Source organism: Coenobita brevimanus, chromosome 84 (genome assembly GCF_032717465.1).
Source record: "Coenobita brevimanus isolate Jiangsu-jjx chromosome 84, ASM3271746v2, whole genome shotgun sequence".
NCBI lineage: Eukaryota > Metazoa > Arthropoda > Malacostraca > Decapoda > Coenobitidae > Coenobita > Coenobita brevimanus.
Window position 1 is genome coordinate 25,098,182 of NC_137037.1, and position 15,729 is coordinate 25,113,910.

The 15,729-nt window shown below is 42.5% G+C and overlaps 1 protein-coding gene and 1 non-coding gene across 3 annotated transcripts in view; both read right to left on the minus strand.

Annotated features, from left to right (window-relative positions):
- Positions 1 to 15,729, minus strand: part of LOC145410222 (GTP-binding protein 10) — a 364,639-nt gene that overhangs the window by 218,522 nt on the left and 130,388 nt on the right. The gene's annotated exons all lie outside the window — the stretch shown is intronic.
- Positions 11,176 to 11,294, minus strand: LOC145410255 (5S ribosomal RNA). The gene has a single exon (XR_013899224.1). It is a non-coding gene; the product is annotated as a 5S ribosomal RNA (ribosomal RNA).

Below are 15,729 nucleotides of genomic sequence, written 5' to 3' on the forward strand. Positions count from 1 at the left end.
AGTACTGTAAATACTATACTGGTATAGTACTTTGTGTTCTTCATCTCTTTTGTGACATGGCAGTGATGGTACAGGAATATGATAGAAGTCTCTTATAACTGACAATCAAAATCCATTTATTTGCTGAGTCAGTAAAAAGGTGTCTTGCTGTCCCAGTGGACCAAGGTTTGAACACTGGCTGAGAAAGGGAACAGTTTATGGATCTGAACTTCGATCATGCAGACTTTACTGATCTAAACTTCCACACTTTTCCCAGCACCTCACTGTCAACCCCAAGGAAACATTGGTTCACTGCATGGGACACCCTTGCAGGGGCAGTTGTCTGCCTGTGATTCATGGGCCTGCCCAGCCACACAGACCAGAGATGATCGACAACAACAACCATAAGACCTACCAACTTGCCGTAAATACACCTCCACTAATACCAACACACCAGTCCTGTATGCGACAGCCCTAGCAAGTACTGTATTCAATATGGACTGTTCTGTGCTCGCACTGACTTGGTGACATGTGGAAGTGTGTGGTACATAGGAGGGCTGCTAGGCTTCAGGGAATGGGCTGTGAAGCCTATGCCCAGCCAGACATCTTAGAAAAAAAAAATTGAATTTCTTAAATGAAATTTAAATAAAACAGATAAATATATATGTAGGTGGACTGCTGGGCCTCAGGGAAAGGGCTGTGAAGCTTATGACCAAAGTCAGACACATCAGAAAATAAAAATCAAATTTCTTACAAGAAATTTAATTAAACAGAAGAGGTGGGGGCGCTCACCATCCACCCACTCGATGTAGTGCTGCCCTCAGGTGTCTGCCTTTTCCTCTCCTTCATCCTATCCTGTCTTTCTTTCCTTCATTCTTTCATCGTCCTTCTGCCTACGGGTGACTTTACACTCCCTCTTCTGTCTCTCTTTCCTTCATTCTTTCCACTTCCTTCTGAATGTGGGTGACTCTACAATGAGTGACAAGCCAAATGATTTCCTGTACACCAGGAAACCATTTACTATTCTGAGTGGTAATCATATAACCAAATTTTGGTGCCTGGTGGTTTAGTGGGTAATTAACCCGTCATGTCCCGAGGTTTTCCGCACCTCCGACATCCCCCAGTCCCGAGGTATTTTCGAAATTTTTTTTTTTGGCTAAAACCTTCGCTTTTGGTGAGAAACATCGAAAATTCATAGAGAAATCGCTCATCTGAGGTTTAAAGTACCCAATCCAGGTAGGAGTTCCTCCTTACCTGAGTGGGTTTTCTAACATGCTGGCACCAAAGAAAACGAGTTCTATGGGAGGGTAACTATTTTATCCACTCATAAACGGTATTTATTTATTTACTTGGTACGAATGTATATGTAGTATGAGAGTATATTGATTTTCAAGCAGTAATAAAGGCATTATAAGCATTGTTTCACTCACTAACTAATCACCATACCTGACCTTTTTTTACCACATTACCTGATCATTATTTCTGGCTGTTTCTTCTTCTAATGCTATGTAAACATTGTCCTCCACATTGTCATCGATTGGGGAATCACTTTGGCCCTGAATATCTTTACTAGCCAGGTCACTGGTAACAGGTCCTTTGCCAAGACAATGGCGTGAGGGGGGGAGGGGGGAGGTTATGCGGTGTAAGGCATTGTCCCTGCTTGGCATCTTGTAGAGGAATAGAGGAAGGTGTCCCGTGTATCTATCTATCTATATACCTAGGCTGCTTCCCCCAAGGAAAGGGAGGTAGCCGAGACAGGACGACTCACTCTCCATTTACTCATCCATTCAAACACATTCATTCGCATCTTAGCCCCAAAGGGGAGAACGGACAGATCCTCACCGCATCACACCGCACAAGGGTCAACTGCGCAATGCAATCAGTGACATCCGCAGCAGGGCCCGACAGCAGAACTGGTTTACCCCTGCCACATCATAACAGACCCATCCCCTTACCCGCACCTGACCTGACTAGCTGATCAGACCAAATGCGGGAGAATATCCCCTCAGGGCTGCGTCATCACTTATTCATTCACAATTTCTCTCCATTTATTTCTGTCACGCACAGCCACTCTTCCTTGCTCAACAGACATCCCTCTCGCATCCAGCGCTCTCTTCACACTGTCCATCCATCCTATTCGTGGTCTCCCCTCTCAGCCTTACTCCTCTCACATCAGATCTCAAGTTATCTTTTCCACCAATCGTAAATTATCCATTCTCTCCATATGCCCAAACCATTGCAACACCCTCTGCTAAACTCTCCCAGCCATCTCCCAAACGACTCCAGTTCTCCTTCGCACTTCATCATTTCGCACTCGATCCATAACGCGTCACTCCACACATACTCCCTCAGACATCTCATCTCCATTACATTCAAACTTTTCCCTCTCTGCTACACCCACATTCCATGTTTCAGCCCCATATAATGCAGTCGGTACCACAACACCCTCATACAGCCTTCTCTTTACATCCATTCTAAGCGAACGACATTTAAACACTTTTTTCATTCCTCCCAGCACCTTTCCTACTTCATTTATTCTAAACTTCACTTCTGCATCTATTTCTTCCATCCACAGCAACATGTGACCCTAGATATTTAAAACAATCTACCTCCTCAAGCAACTCACCATTCAAAACTATATTCATCCCCCTACCATCTATCAACCTCGTACACTTCATCACTTTACTCTTATTCTCATTTACTTTCAATTTCCTTCTTTCACACACCTCTTCCAAACTCCTCTACCAACTGTCTCAATCTCTCCTCTGAATCAGTCACCAGTGCAGTATCATCTGCAAACAGCAGCTGCTTCAGATTCCACTCTCCTCCATCAACATTTACCAGACTCAGACCACCTAAAACTCTTGCATTCACCTCCCTTACAACACCATCCATGTAAATATTAAAACAACCAAGGCGACATCACACATCCCTGTCGCAGCCCCACTCTCACAGGAAACCAATCACTCACAGCATTTCCCACTCTTACACACGCTCTACTATTTATATAAAAACTTTTCACCCCTTTTAGTAACCTACCATCAAGTCCATACAATCTTAAAACAGTCCACAAAGCCTCCCTATCAATTCTATCATACGCTTTCTCTAAATCCATAAATGCCCAGAACACATCCTTGCCTTTCGCTAAATACTTTTCACACACTTGTCTCACAGCAAACACCTGATCAACGCATCCCCTCCCTCTCCTAAAGCCACACTGCTCATCACTAATTACTCCTCTGTACCCTCTCTAACTCTCATAATTAACACTCTACCATACACTTTACCTACAACACTCAACAGACTTATACCCCTAAAGCTAGTACATTCATACTTATCACCCTTTGCCTTTATACAACGGGACCACACAAGCACTTGCCCAGTCAATTGGCACCATGCCTTTCTCAAAGCACACATTCAACAATCTTTAATAACCAGTCAACAATAGTCACTCCACCCACCTCTTCAGGCATTCCACAGCACACCCATCCATACCTGCAGCTTTCCCTGTTTTCATATCCTTTACTGCCTTCTCCACTTCTTCCTTCGTGATCAAAGAATCATTCAACTCTCCCAACACATTTATTCCTTGCACCCTTCCATCCGCCACAATCTCAGCCACCCTTTCCTCCTCTACATTTAACAATCTTTCAAAATACTGCTGCCCATCTCTTCCTTACTGCATCCATCTCAATTAACATCCTTCCATCCTCTGCTTTTACTCGTTTCTTCCTTCCCAGATTCTCCCTTTCGCACCCTTTTCACCTCCTTCCAAAACATTTTCTTATTCTGTTGAAAATTCTCTGTCAGCCGCCTACCCCACCTCTCATCTGCTGCCACTTTAGCATCACGCACAGCCCTTCTCGCTCTATTCCTCTTTTCCTTATACCTTTCATATGACATCTCATCCTTTCTCTGCAGCCACACTTCATATGCCCGTCTCTTCTCAGCCACAGCCATACTTACTTCCTCGCACCACCATTCACTTCCTTTTCTTACACCACCACCCACACGTCTCACACCACATACCTCTTCTGCATGCCCCACCACAGCACTCTTAAACAACTGCCATTCCTCCTCCACGCTGCCATTTTCCCGATCTTTCACTGCGTTCCACTCATCTTTCAATTTCTCCTGATACTCTATCTTTTTCTCTCTTTTATCCAACTCACTCACTTTCAAAACCTCCCTGCCACACCTAACCCTCCTAGCTCTCACCCATCTCCCATGTATACATACGAAAAATCACGCGCGAAAGTTGAAAATTGTGCAAATTAGGGACCTTGCAATTGCACGACGTACTGGTACGTCGCCGGGACTGGCAAATGCAAATCGTTGCAACGTACCCATACGTCGACGGGACGGGGCGGGTTAAGGCACTCCAATTGGATTGAGCCAGCGAAGGTTTATATCCAAGGGATGGTTGGGGTTTACTGCTCACATAATGTCACTCAGGGATGAGTGAGGCTGGACACTCTCATCTTAAATGTCAAGACCAACTTACCTAGCCCCGGGCTCCTATGTTCCTCATGGGGCAACATAAGATTGGATGATGATGATGATGATGATGAGAAAAATATAATAAACAGACTGTACAAAGACAAAAGCCGTGTTGTGAAAGTTGGTGAAAACATGTGCTGAAAGGCTCAAGTTTTGGTGTGCTCTGCTTTCTGTTACACAGACGGTTGGTAGCATTGACATGAATCGCCATTTGCTCCAGGTGACCAGCCTGTGGGTGCCAGCATATTTCTGGTAACAAAGTGAAGCAAATCTATATATTGTATTTTCTCTGACTGCTACTTTTACTTGATACACAGTAATCCCTCATTTATCCGGACATAATAGAGCCAAAGGCATGTCCAGGAAGTGGCAACATGCGTATAATGAACACTATTCCCATACCATACCCAGACCCTACCTATACCCACCTCCAACCTATACCTATCCTATTTGTACAGTATCTATGCTTAATTTGGCAATTTTTTTTGGTCATTCAGGTATATTTAGACATCAAAACACACATAGGAATATCCAAAGAAATGGTAAACACCAAGAAAACCATGCAGAAAAACCACTGAAAACCAAAAACGTCCTACCTAAACACTACTGCACGTACAGTACCCCTCCTTATTTTGGCAGTGTTTTCCGGTCATTCTGCCATATTTTGGTATCAAAACATATGTAGGATTATCCAAAATAATTTTCAACACCAAGAAAACCATTACATCCATCCTCTATGTTCAACGATTCCTTAAAGTGTTCTCTCCATCTGCTCACTTTTTCTCCCTTATCCACTTGTAATATACCATTTTTATCTTTCACTCCCCTGCTAACTTCACTGCCACCCTGTCTTACTCTCTTCACCTCTTTCCAGAACATTTTCTTACAGTCCCTCCACTTTACACTCAAATTCCTTCCAAATTCCTCATCCACTCTATTCATACTTTCTCTCAATAATCTTTTCACCTCTCTCTTCCTTTCTAAATATAACTCTCTCTTCCGCCTCTCAAATTCTTCCACACCCCTATTTCTCATCCATTCAATGTATGCTTTTGTCTTTCGTGCCACTGTTATGAGTCCATATTATATTTACAAATCATAATAGATAGATAGATAAATAGACAGATAGACAGCTCTATGCGAGCCTGGGAATGGGAAATGATCTTGCAAGTTAAACTGAGGAAAAGCTGACGACAGATTAGGAAGTAGCAAGTCAGGAGATGATGCAATTAGTTTGTCAGCGAAACAGCAGGTGAACAAAGCCTAGTGACCATACACACACATACACACATACTCACACACAGGCTTCTAGAACTTTCCAACCACAGTGAACACATGTGACACGACCCCTGTTTCACCAGAATTTAGGAAAGAGAGCTCAGAAGAAGAGAGGCCATAGAATCGGCAGGTAGTGGGGAGAAAGGCTTAGCAACTTGGAAGAGAGAGAGAGAGAGAGCGAGACAGAGAGACAGGGACTCTACTTATACTCACTCGTGTGTGAGAGACTTGTTAATATTTCCAAGACAAATAAAAATAGTCCCATACTCTTCTTTATCTCTCCTGTCATTGCATGACAAATGGGAACCAAGATTATCTACTTACAAACAACTCAAGTATAACAACCGCTCGTCCACAAGTCTAATATATATAACTTCTCTACAAGTAACTACAAAGTCTTTTTATGACATTTGGTAGCAGCGAAAAGAACGCACCTCGTCTTCGAATCAACAGTGAATTTCTACAAAAGCAGGCGACACTCTACAAGATTAACTTCAGTTCTACAGTGAATTCCTACAATGTCCAGCCTACAATGCAAATAGCCTACAAGTCTACAAAACAACTCTATAATCTTCACGTAACTTCAAGCAGCAGCAAGAAGAATAAAAAACAAAGCAAGTAAAGAAAAGGAAATATTAAAGCAACAAGCTAACTAACCCTTACCACTCTCTTCCACCCAACCTCCCTCGCTGACGCAGAGGTCAAGACAAGCAGCAAAACACCAGAGCCACATTTATAACGCGACTTACTCACCTTTCCTCACCCAGCTTAAGCATCGCTACTCAGTATTCACCACAGCTACCAGTGTGGGAAGCCGACGTCACCATGTGCTGAGATGACATCACAACGCGAGTCTGCCACGCCAAGCAACGTGTGACTGACACCAGGCACTTCTCACCCACTACTCATTACTCATTATTCACATAGCTCCTACTCATACTCATTTATTTCCACAGTTGAGTTGGAAATTCGACATTCTATGCTGAGGTTTGCCTGGGACAGCTGTTAACCACCACAAGCACCAGGCCATGGAATTTCCTAAGTAATGTTGTCCATCAACACAGCACTAGAATTATCAAGAGATCTTCAATCAAACCTGCATTTTTTTTCCGAGATTGACTTTTGTATCAACACACCTCTACGATCTGTATCAAGTGGGTAAAATTATACTTACTCATTTCTTCTCAGTGCTAAAATTAGCTATATTCAACTTTTTTTACTTATTTCCATATATACACTTATTTCCATATATACACTTATACACTCACTATCATTTATTTCAACTTATTTACTCATCTATTTTGTTAGGACATAAATAAACAAAAGGCGTACGGTATTTCATAACACCATATCTTAATGACAGGAATATTTTCGCCACCACCCACGTTAATACCAGATGACACAATTTGCCACAACAACAGACTCACAATTAAGAGAGCATCAAGGCAACCCACCCCTTGTACAAACCTCACCACAAACTAAAGACAAAGAAACAAATACGGCAGTTTCAGATGATGACTGGGAAACCCCCTCTGACGTAGCAAGTGCTGACTTTGTCGCTGACTTGCACACGTATGCCAATATACTTAACAGGGTTCACCGGTCCGGTCGTACATATTCCACCATTCCCTCACACAACAATAAACAAGTCCAAGTTGAATTAACAGAGCAAACAGTGAAAATGAATCAAGAAACAAATACCGCTGATCTAACAACCACACCTCAAGTGTTTGTGTATCACGAGGATAAAACTGCCCCAAAATTCTCTGGCACAGACAAAGATCGCATTGATGTCATTTCATTAGTCAGTCAGTGCGAACAAATGTTCATCAAGCGCCACATACTAGATGAACAAGAGAAAATTGCTATTTTTTCATCTTGCATAAGCCAGGAAAGATGTCCAGCAAGCAGTTTACTGCGCTCAGATAAGCTCCATAAGGCTAGGACATATGATGAATTTAATACTGAATTTTGGAAGAAATTTTCTGGAGGTATGAACTTCTTGCCAGGTATAATTCCAGAATTACATAAAATTGTAGAGCTTGTAAGGGAGCACACTACAAACCATGTGCTCAGTGAAACAACTGCTGATGTCTCCACAATCAAAAGAACATTGTTAGTTACTTTGGAAAACTCAAATTGGATAACAGATGATGGAAAGATGTCCCCAGACCTCGTCATGGACATCATTGGTTATGTAGCTGCCTTGTGTAAATTACCTGATAGGACCCTTAAGATTGCCAAGACGATCGCGTACACCCCAGGAATGTGCTTGCTAGACTTAATGAACGAGGTAGAGATGCAGTGCAGTAAAGCAGGTATGGTCGATACACATGCACATTCTGGTAGAATGAGGGTACCTGAGACAGTATCAACTGTGAAAACATCTACACCGACCCCAAACAGAGAACAAAATCGATCGCGACCCGAAAGCAGGCAGACCAAACAACCAAACATGACAAGGCCTCGATCACAGACGCCATGCTACAGGCAGTTTCATAAGTTTTCGCGCAGCCCGAGCAGGTCTCGCGCTATAAACAACACTACTTATGGGAAATCACATCGTAGGTCACAGTCAAGGGATAGGTCCATTCTATGTCATTATTGTGCAAAACCAGGACACACAAGGTATGAATGCTTTATCAAAGCAAAAGAGGATAGACAAAAGACACAAGGATTTGGTCCTTACTATAGGCATCATAGATAACCAAGGGCACTGGACCAGTAACTGCAAAACAGTAGAAAAAATTGTGTCTATGTTCAAATCGGGGGAAGACCAAGTCATGACAAAAAACGAACAAATGTAAAGAAAAACAAGTCTAAAATTCACATGGGAGGCATGTTGGGAAATGAGTGTATCTTGATACCAGCTGTATGTGAGGATCAAAACGTTTCCTTATTTTTAGATACAGGCTCTCCAGTGAACTTAATAATACATGATGAACTAAATAGAATTCTTAAAAATAAAAAGAAAGTAACTTTTCTGGATGAAGCTGATTTAGATTTATATACGGTAGATGGACAACAAATTACAGTGAAAGGTATGATAAGATTAAATATCAGTTTCACACAGACTACAAGACCATTCTCTGCATTTTTCTATATCATTGAAAACTTAGCAATTAAAGCTCATATGTTACTGGGCTTAAGATCCATGAGAGCTGAGAACATAACCATACTCCCACAAATGAATGGAATAGACTTTGACAATGAATTCATAGAGGAAATACCTTCAGAGCCCTCACTGATTGGTAAAAGAGAGCCAAAAAGAATTGGTAATATTAAAGGCTTAAACAAATACAGTATACACAAACAGATGAGTGTATAGATCCACTCCCACCACCAACCCCATCCTTCAGAATTAGTGACCCAGATAACAGTACTGATTTATCAATTTTTCCAGCCCATCTCACTAATGATTTAGTTATACCACCTAATTCCTACATGAAAGTTACCATAAAGAGCAAATTACGGAATAGTACTGTTCTTGTCTTAGAAGAATTATGTAAAGTAAAGGGATTGTCAGTAGAAAACGCATTACCGATATGTCATACGAACGACGAAGGGCAAACTCAGATATTCATAATTAATCACATGAATGGGGAAGTTCAGTTGAAAAAGGGTACTTGCATAGTTAATATTGAAAAATGTCCTGTCCCTGTGAAGGAAATAGTTATAGCTGGAGTGACAAGTGAGATAAAATCTACGGATAGAGAAAGAATAAAAGAGAATTTAATTCACTCAGGTGAATTTGATGAAGAAAATGATTTGTTAACCCTGCTAGAAACACACAGGGACACCGTAGCATTGCCCGGAGAACAATTAGGGTGTACTAACTTGATTAATCACATGATTAATGTGCACCCAGAAACACCATCAATTTTCGTACCAGCCTACCGCATACCACACTCCCAACGTAAACTTGCAAATCAGTATGTCGATGAAATGTTAAAACTTGGAATTATTGAGCCTTCAGTCTCCCCGTGGAATGCCCCATTATTCTTCGTGCCCAAACGAAATTGAGAAATGCGTGCGGTAGTAGATTACCGTAAACTAAATAATCACACAATCCCAGACAGATTTCCCATGCCATTGCTAAGCGACGTTCTACAGAATATTGGTCCTGAGAATAATATATTCTCGACCATCGATCTCCTAAACGGCTATTATCAGATTCCAGTATCGAAGGAGTCATGTAAATACACTGCCTTTTCAACAAACAAAGGCCATTATCAATATACAAGAATGCCAATGGGACTGAGGACAGCCCCATGCACATTCCAGCGTCTTATGAATTACATATTGTCCGGAATTTTAGGACAAGGAATATTTGTTTATCTTGACGATATTATAATCACAACAAAGAATATTAAGGATCATCTCAGGAAATTAGACTTACTCTTACAAAAGCTTAGTGATGCTGGTTTAAAAATTAAACTTTCCAAATGCAAATTTTGCTTTAAGGAAATAAATTTCTTAGGCCACAAATTAAGTTCTGATGGTATTCACACCACTGATGACAAAATACAGGCAGTGAGAGATTTTCCTGAACCCACTACGACTGACGAAGTTAGACAATTTTTAGGTTTGGCTGGGTACTATAGGTCATTCGTACCACAGTTCTCTCATATAGCCCTTCCTCTATTCCAACTACTCAAAAAAGATGCTGTATTCTAATGGGAAGAAGAACAAAAAAGGGCATTTAACAATCTACAAATTAAACTAACAAATGCACCTTGTTTAGCATATCCAGATTACACAAAATCATTTCTTATTTGTACAGATGCATCATTTAAAGGATTAGGGGCTGTACTGATGCAGGAAGATAAAAGAGGAAAAAATCAACCAATTGCATTTGCCAGCAGACAAACAAGAGGTGCAGAGAAAAATTATTGCACTACAGACTTAGAGGCACTTGCAGTGGTTTTTGCATTACAAAAGTTTCGAGATTTGGTATATGGTTACGAAATCCACTTATTCACCGACCATAAACCACTGGTGGGTATGTTTAAAGAAAAACTCCTTTCTGGGAGGAGAGCAAGATGGAAATGTACAGTTGAAAACTACAATGTACAAATTCATTATATACAAGGTAAAATGAACATAGTAGCTGACGCATTATCTAGGAACCCGAACACAATTCAGGTCGCGGTGTTAGATCTCAAAGGAAATATCCCAAACCACGAGGATATCGCAAAGGCACAAAGACTTGACCCAATATGGTCTAAAGTTATATACAAGTTAGAAAGTGGAGATGACATACAATTACCCAAACTGCATGTCCCACTCGAACAATTCACAATGGTCCATCCATTGCCAGACGCCATGTATCCCAAACGGGGTGGTCAAGGGCTTAGAGTTAATTGTTTTACAGGGAGGGGCACTAATCCTCCACCAACCCCACTTGACACGTAGGGATGCCAACAGCATCTGGTGTTCCCAGGTGGTCACCCATCCAAGTACTAACCAGACCCAACGTTGCTTAACTTCGCTGATCGGACGGGAAGCGGTGTACTCAACGTGGCATGGCCGTTGGCAATGGTCAATAATACATTATACAAGATTAACTCTAAACAACCAAAACGCCAAAGAAATACTAACCAGTTGGTAGTACCTAATGACATGATACCCCAAGTATTACGAATGATACACGACAGCCCACATACAGGACATCCTGGAAAGGATAAGACATTCAACCAAGCCCAGCTGTTACATTACTGGCCTTCATTACGAAAAGATATAAACAATCATATAGACAGATGCGAATCATGTGCGAAACACACCTGCACCGATGGGTAATTACCCTGTACCACATCAACCATGGGACGTTGTCGCTGTTGATTTACTCAAGATGCCATTATCATACAATAATAACCTATACTTATTCGTAGCAACGGATCATTTTTCTCGTTATGTCATTTTAGCTCCAATTAAAGATAAAACAGCAGAGACAGTAGCAAAGGCAATAACAGATAATGTAATATGTCGCTTTACTACCCCAAAGGTACTAATAAGTGATAATGGAGGAGAATTTAATTCTGAGATCTTACAAGAAATATGTGAACCCAGCCCCTCCAGGCCTTGGACGCAGGGACGCACTGCACATCCACCTAATCATTGTCATTTCTGTACGTCTGAGCCGGCAAATATCCTCCTCCTTTACTGCCCAGGTCTCACTACCATACAGCATTACATTCCTAACACATGCTGCATACAAAGACCCTTTAGCACATAGGAAGAGCCCTCTCAATGTCAGGAGAGGCAAGAGCTCCCTGAACTTCTTCCAAACACTTCTCACCCTAGCCACAGAGCTAGCTCCAGCCCCACCTCCAGCACACAACATGTCTCCCAAATAACAAAACTCTTCCACACACTCAAGAGATTCACCAGCAAGTTCAATCCTTTCACGTCTGACAATCTCCACCTGCTTACCCCGGCACGCCGTACACATAAAATCAGCATTATCTCGCAGTCTACCTCTGATACCACTACATCTCTTATGTACCCATTTATCACAAACACCGCACAAGATGGAATTACTTCCCACGCACTTGTGGCAAACTGCACATGGCCACTCTCCCTCGTCTTTGACAGTACTGCCACCAACCCTAGATATCATCACCTTTGTTTTATCTGTATTTACCCTTAAACCCTTTTGCCCCATACCATCTCTCCACTTCCTAAACCTTTCCTCCGCCTCCCTTTCATTCTCTGCAATCAACACCAAATCATCAGCATACAACAACTCCCACGGGAGTCCGTTTCTAAAGTCACGTGAAAGGGCTTCAAGTACCGTGATAAACAACATGGGACTCAAGACTGACCCCTGATGCACACCAACATTCACGGAAAACTCATCACTCAAATCTCCATTCACTCTCACCTGGGTGTGAGCACCCACATACATGGCCATAACCACCCTAACCAGCAGTGATAAGAAACAGGGAAGTGAGCATGGAAGTAAAAAAGTTACTAAATGACAGTATTGTGATACCAACTCTAACGTACGGAAGTGAAGCTTGGACGTTGTTGGAAGGACACAAGTCAAGAGTGAGAGCAGTGGAAATGAGTTATTTAAGAGGAGCTTGTGGAGTCACGTGGAGAGACAGGCTGACGAATGAGGATATAAAGGAGCGTTGTGGTGTTGATGTGGATGTGATAGGAAGCGTTGTGAGGAACACACTGAGGTGGTTTGGCCATGTGGAGAGGATGGAGGGTGAAAGACTGACGAAGAGAGTGTATGTGAGCGAGGTGGAGGGTGGAAGAGGGAGGGGGAGACCGAGGATGAGATGGAGGGATGGGGTGGAGAGGTATATGAGAGAGGGGGGTGTGAGTTGGGAGCAGGGTAGTGAAATGGCGGGGGACAGGGCGACTTGGAGGCGATTTGTTTGTGGCCACCCCAAACGGGATTGAGGCGTCTGGCAATAGATAGATAGATAGATATATATATATATATACAGTATATATATATATATATATACAGTAATTGTAAATCCATGATGAATGAAGAAGTGAAGGAACGTTGTGGGGTGGAAGTGGATGTGGTTGAGAAGATTAGGCAAAATACACTGAGGTGGTTTGGACATGTGGAGAGAATGGAGAATGAAAGACTGACTAAGAGGGTGTATATAGGTGAGGTGGAGGGAGGGAGAGGGAGGGGTAGACCGAGGATGAGGTGGAGGGATGGAGTTGAGAGGTATATGAGGGAGGGGGGGTGAGTTGGGGGGAGGGTAGTCAAATAGTGGGTGACAGAGAGACTTGGAGGCGTTTTGTCTGCGGCCATCCTCTGCGGGATTAGAGCATCGGGCCATAGATGGATAGATAGATAGATAGTAAATCCATTTATGATGTCCAGATTCTGGAGAATTGCCAGTATCATTTATGTTACTAAAGATTGTATAATTCATTCCGGACACCCACATCCTGCAAAAATAACATGTTACTCAAGAGCACAAAGTTAGGTTTGTTGTTGCTGTTTTTTTTGCTAGGAAGAAGGAACCAAAAACCAGGAGCCCACATACTGTTCCTTCCAAGAAAAAGACAAAAACAATACAAGAGAGAGCCAAATTCAAGATCCAATCACTTTGAGATGCCTGGACACACTGCGTCTGAAAGATGGAGATCATAGGAAGCAATATAGACAGAGCGAGACAGTTCAAGAGATGACCTGTTGCATAAATGAAGGACTCTGAGTAACAGTTAACTCTTGCATTAGAGAGTTGGACAGAAACAGAATGAGAGTCTGTTGCAAGATGAGTACTACGCGCCCGTCGTACAGGTGGAGGGATGCAAGCAGATAGTTCAGAAGAGCAGTGACCATTGAAGTAGCGATAGACAAGCGATAAAGATCCAACAGTGCAGTGAAGAGCAGAGGTTGAAGGGAGCCAGTAGGTGGAGGAGGGTTAATTATACATCCTACACAGGGCAGAGGGTCAATTAAGACCCGAAACTTATTCATCCGCTAACCATTCACTGTGTTAGGTTAGACTGTGTTAGTTTACATTTGGTCATATTATGTTAGGTTAATAGGGCCTGTTGCATAAATGAAGGACTGGGAGTAACAATTAACTCGTGCATTAGAGACCTGGAAAGAGACGGGGTGAGAGGTTGTTGCTAGATGGGTGCTACGCACCTGTTGTAGAGGTGGATGGGGACGCCCATCATGCACTCACTCAACACAGAGATGCCATATGATCTCTACACTGAGTGACAAGCCAAATGGTTTCCGGTACCCAGGAAACCATTTACTAAGCTGGGTGGTAACCATATAACCAGGGTTTCTGGCAAGGTTAACTGTCTCCCTGATTCCCCTATCCAAAATCACTTAATCATGGCAGTCGTTTCAGAGAGCCTCGGAGGATCCAATACCTGCCCAGGGCCCCAACCAAATGGGCGGATTTGCATGGCCATGTGGAATGTGAGAGGTGTGAAAGAGGAGAGCAAGAGGGTGGAAGTGGTGAATGTAGTTGAGTGCAAGATATGACGTGATGGCAGTGTGTGAAACAAAGACGAAAGGGTGTGAAGTGGAGGAGTGGGAGGGTGTGAAATGTGTAAGATCAGGAATGAACGGGCAAGGAAGATGCAAGGAAGGAGTTGCTTTGTTGATGAATGAGGTGTGGCAGAGTGGAATGAGAGACTGCAAATGTGTCAGCTCAAGGTGTATGTAGGTCAAGTTCAAGTTTGAGAAGGTGAAAGTGGCAGTGATTTTAGCATATGCACCATGTGAGGACGGGAGTGAGAGAGAGAAAGACAAGTTTTGGGATGAGCTGGATGAAGTAGTGGGAGAAATACCCTGGAGCTATAAAGTGATCATAATGGGGGATATGAATGGAAGAGCAGGCACTGGTCCTGAGGATGACATAATGGGTTGTTATGGAGTACCAAGAGAAAATTATAATAGGAATCGATTAAAGGATATGTGTCAGGAGAGGAAGTTGTGCATTTGTAACTTGTATTTCAAATACAATAATGCACATACATATACATGGTATAGAGGGAACGGGGATCATGTTGAAAGAAGCCTGACTGATTACGTGCTCGCAGAGAGGTCAATGATGGGAATTGTTGCTGATATTAGGGCTGTGAGAGGACGATGTGGAGGTCTATCAGATCATATGATTGTGGTATGCAAGATCAAGCTGAGAGGAGTGAGGTGGATCAGGAGAGAGAGGAGCAGTCAGGGAAAAAGACTGAAAGTTGAGAAGCTGAGGATCAAAGAAATGGCAGATGATTACAGGACCAAAGTAGAGGACGAGTTAGATTCAGTGAATTGGAATGAAATGGATCTGGACAGACTGTGGAATGCATATAGGGACTGCTTAGTTAGGAATGCTAAAGCAGTGTGTGGTGTGGCAAGAGTAACAACAAAGAAGAAAGGTACGGGATGGTGGGATGAGGAAGTTAGGACAGCGGTGGAGGAAAAGAGGAAGAAGTGGCTAAGTGGTTACAGGGCAGGGGTTCAGATGAAATAAG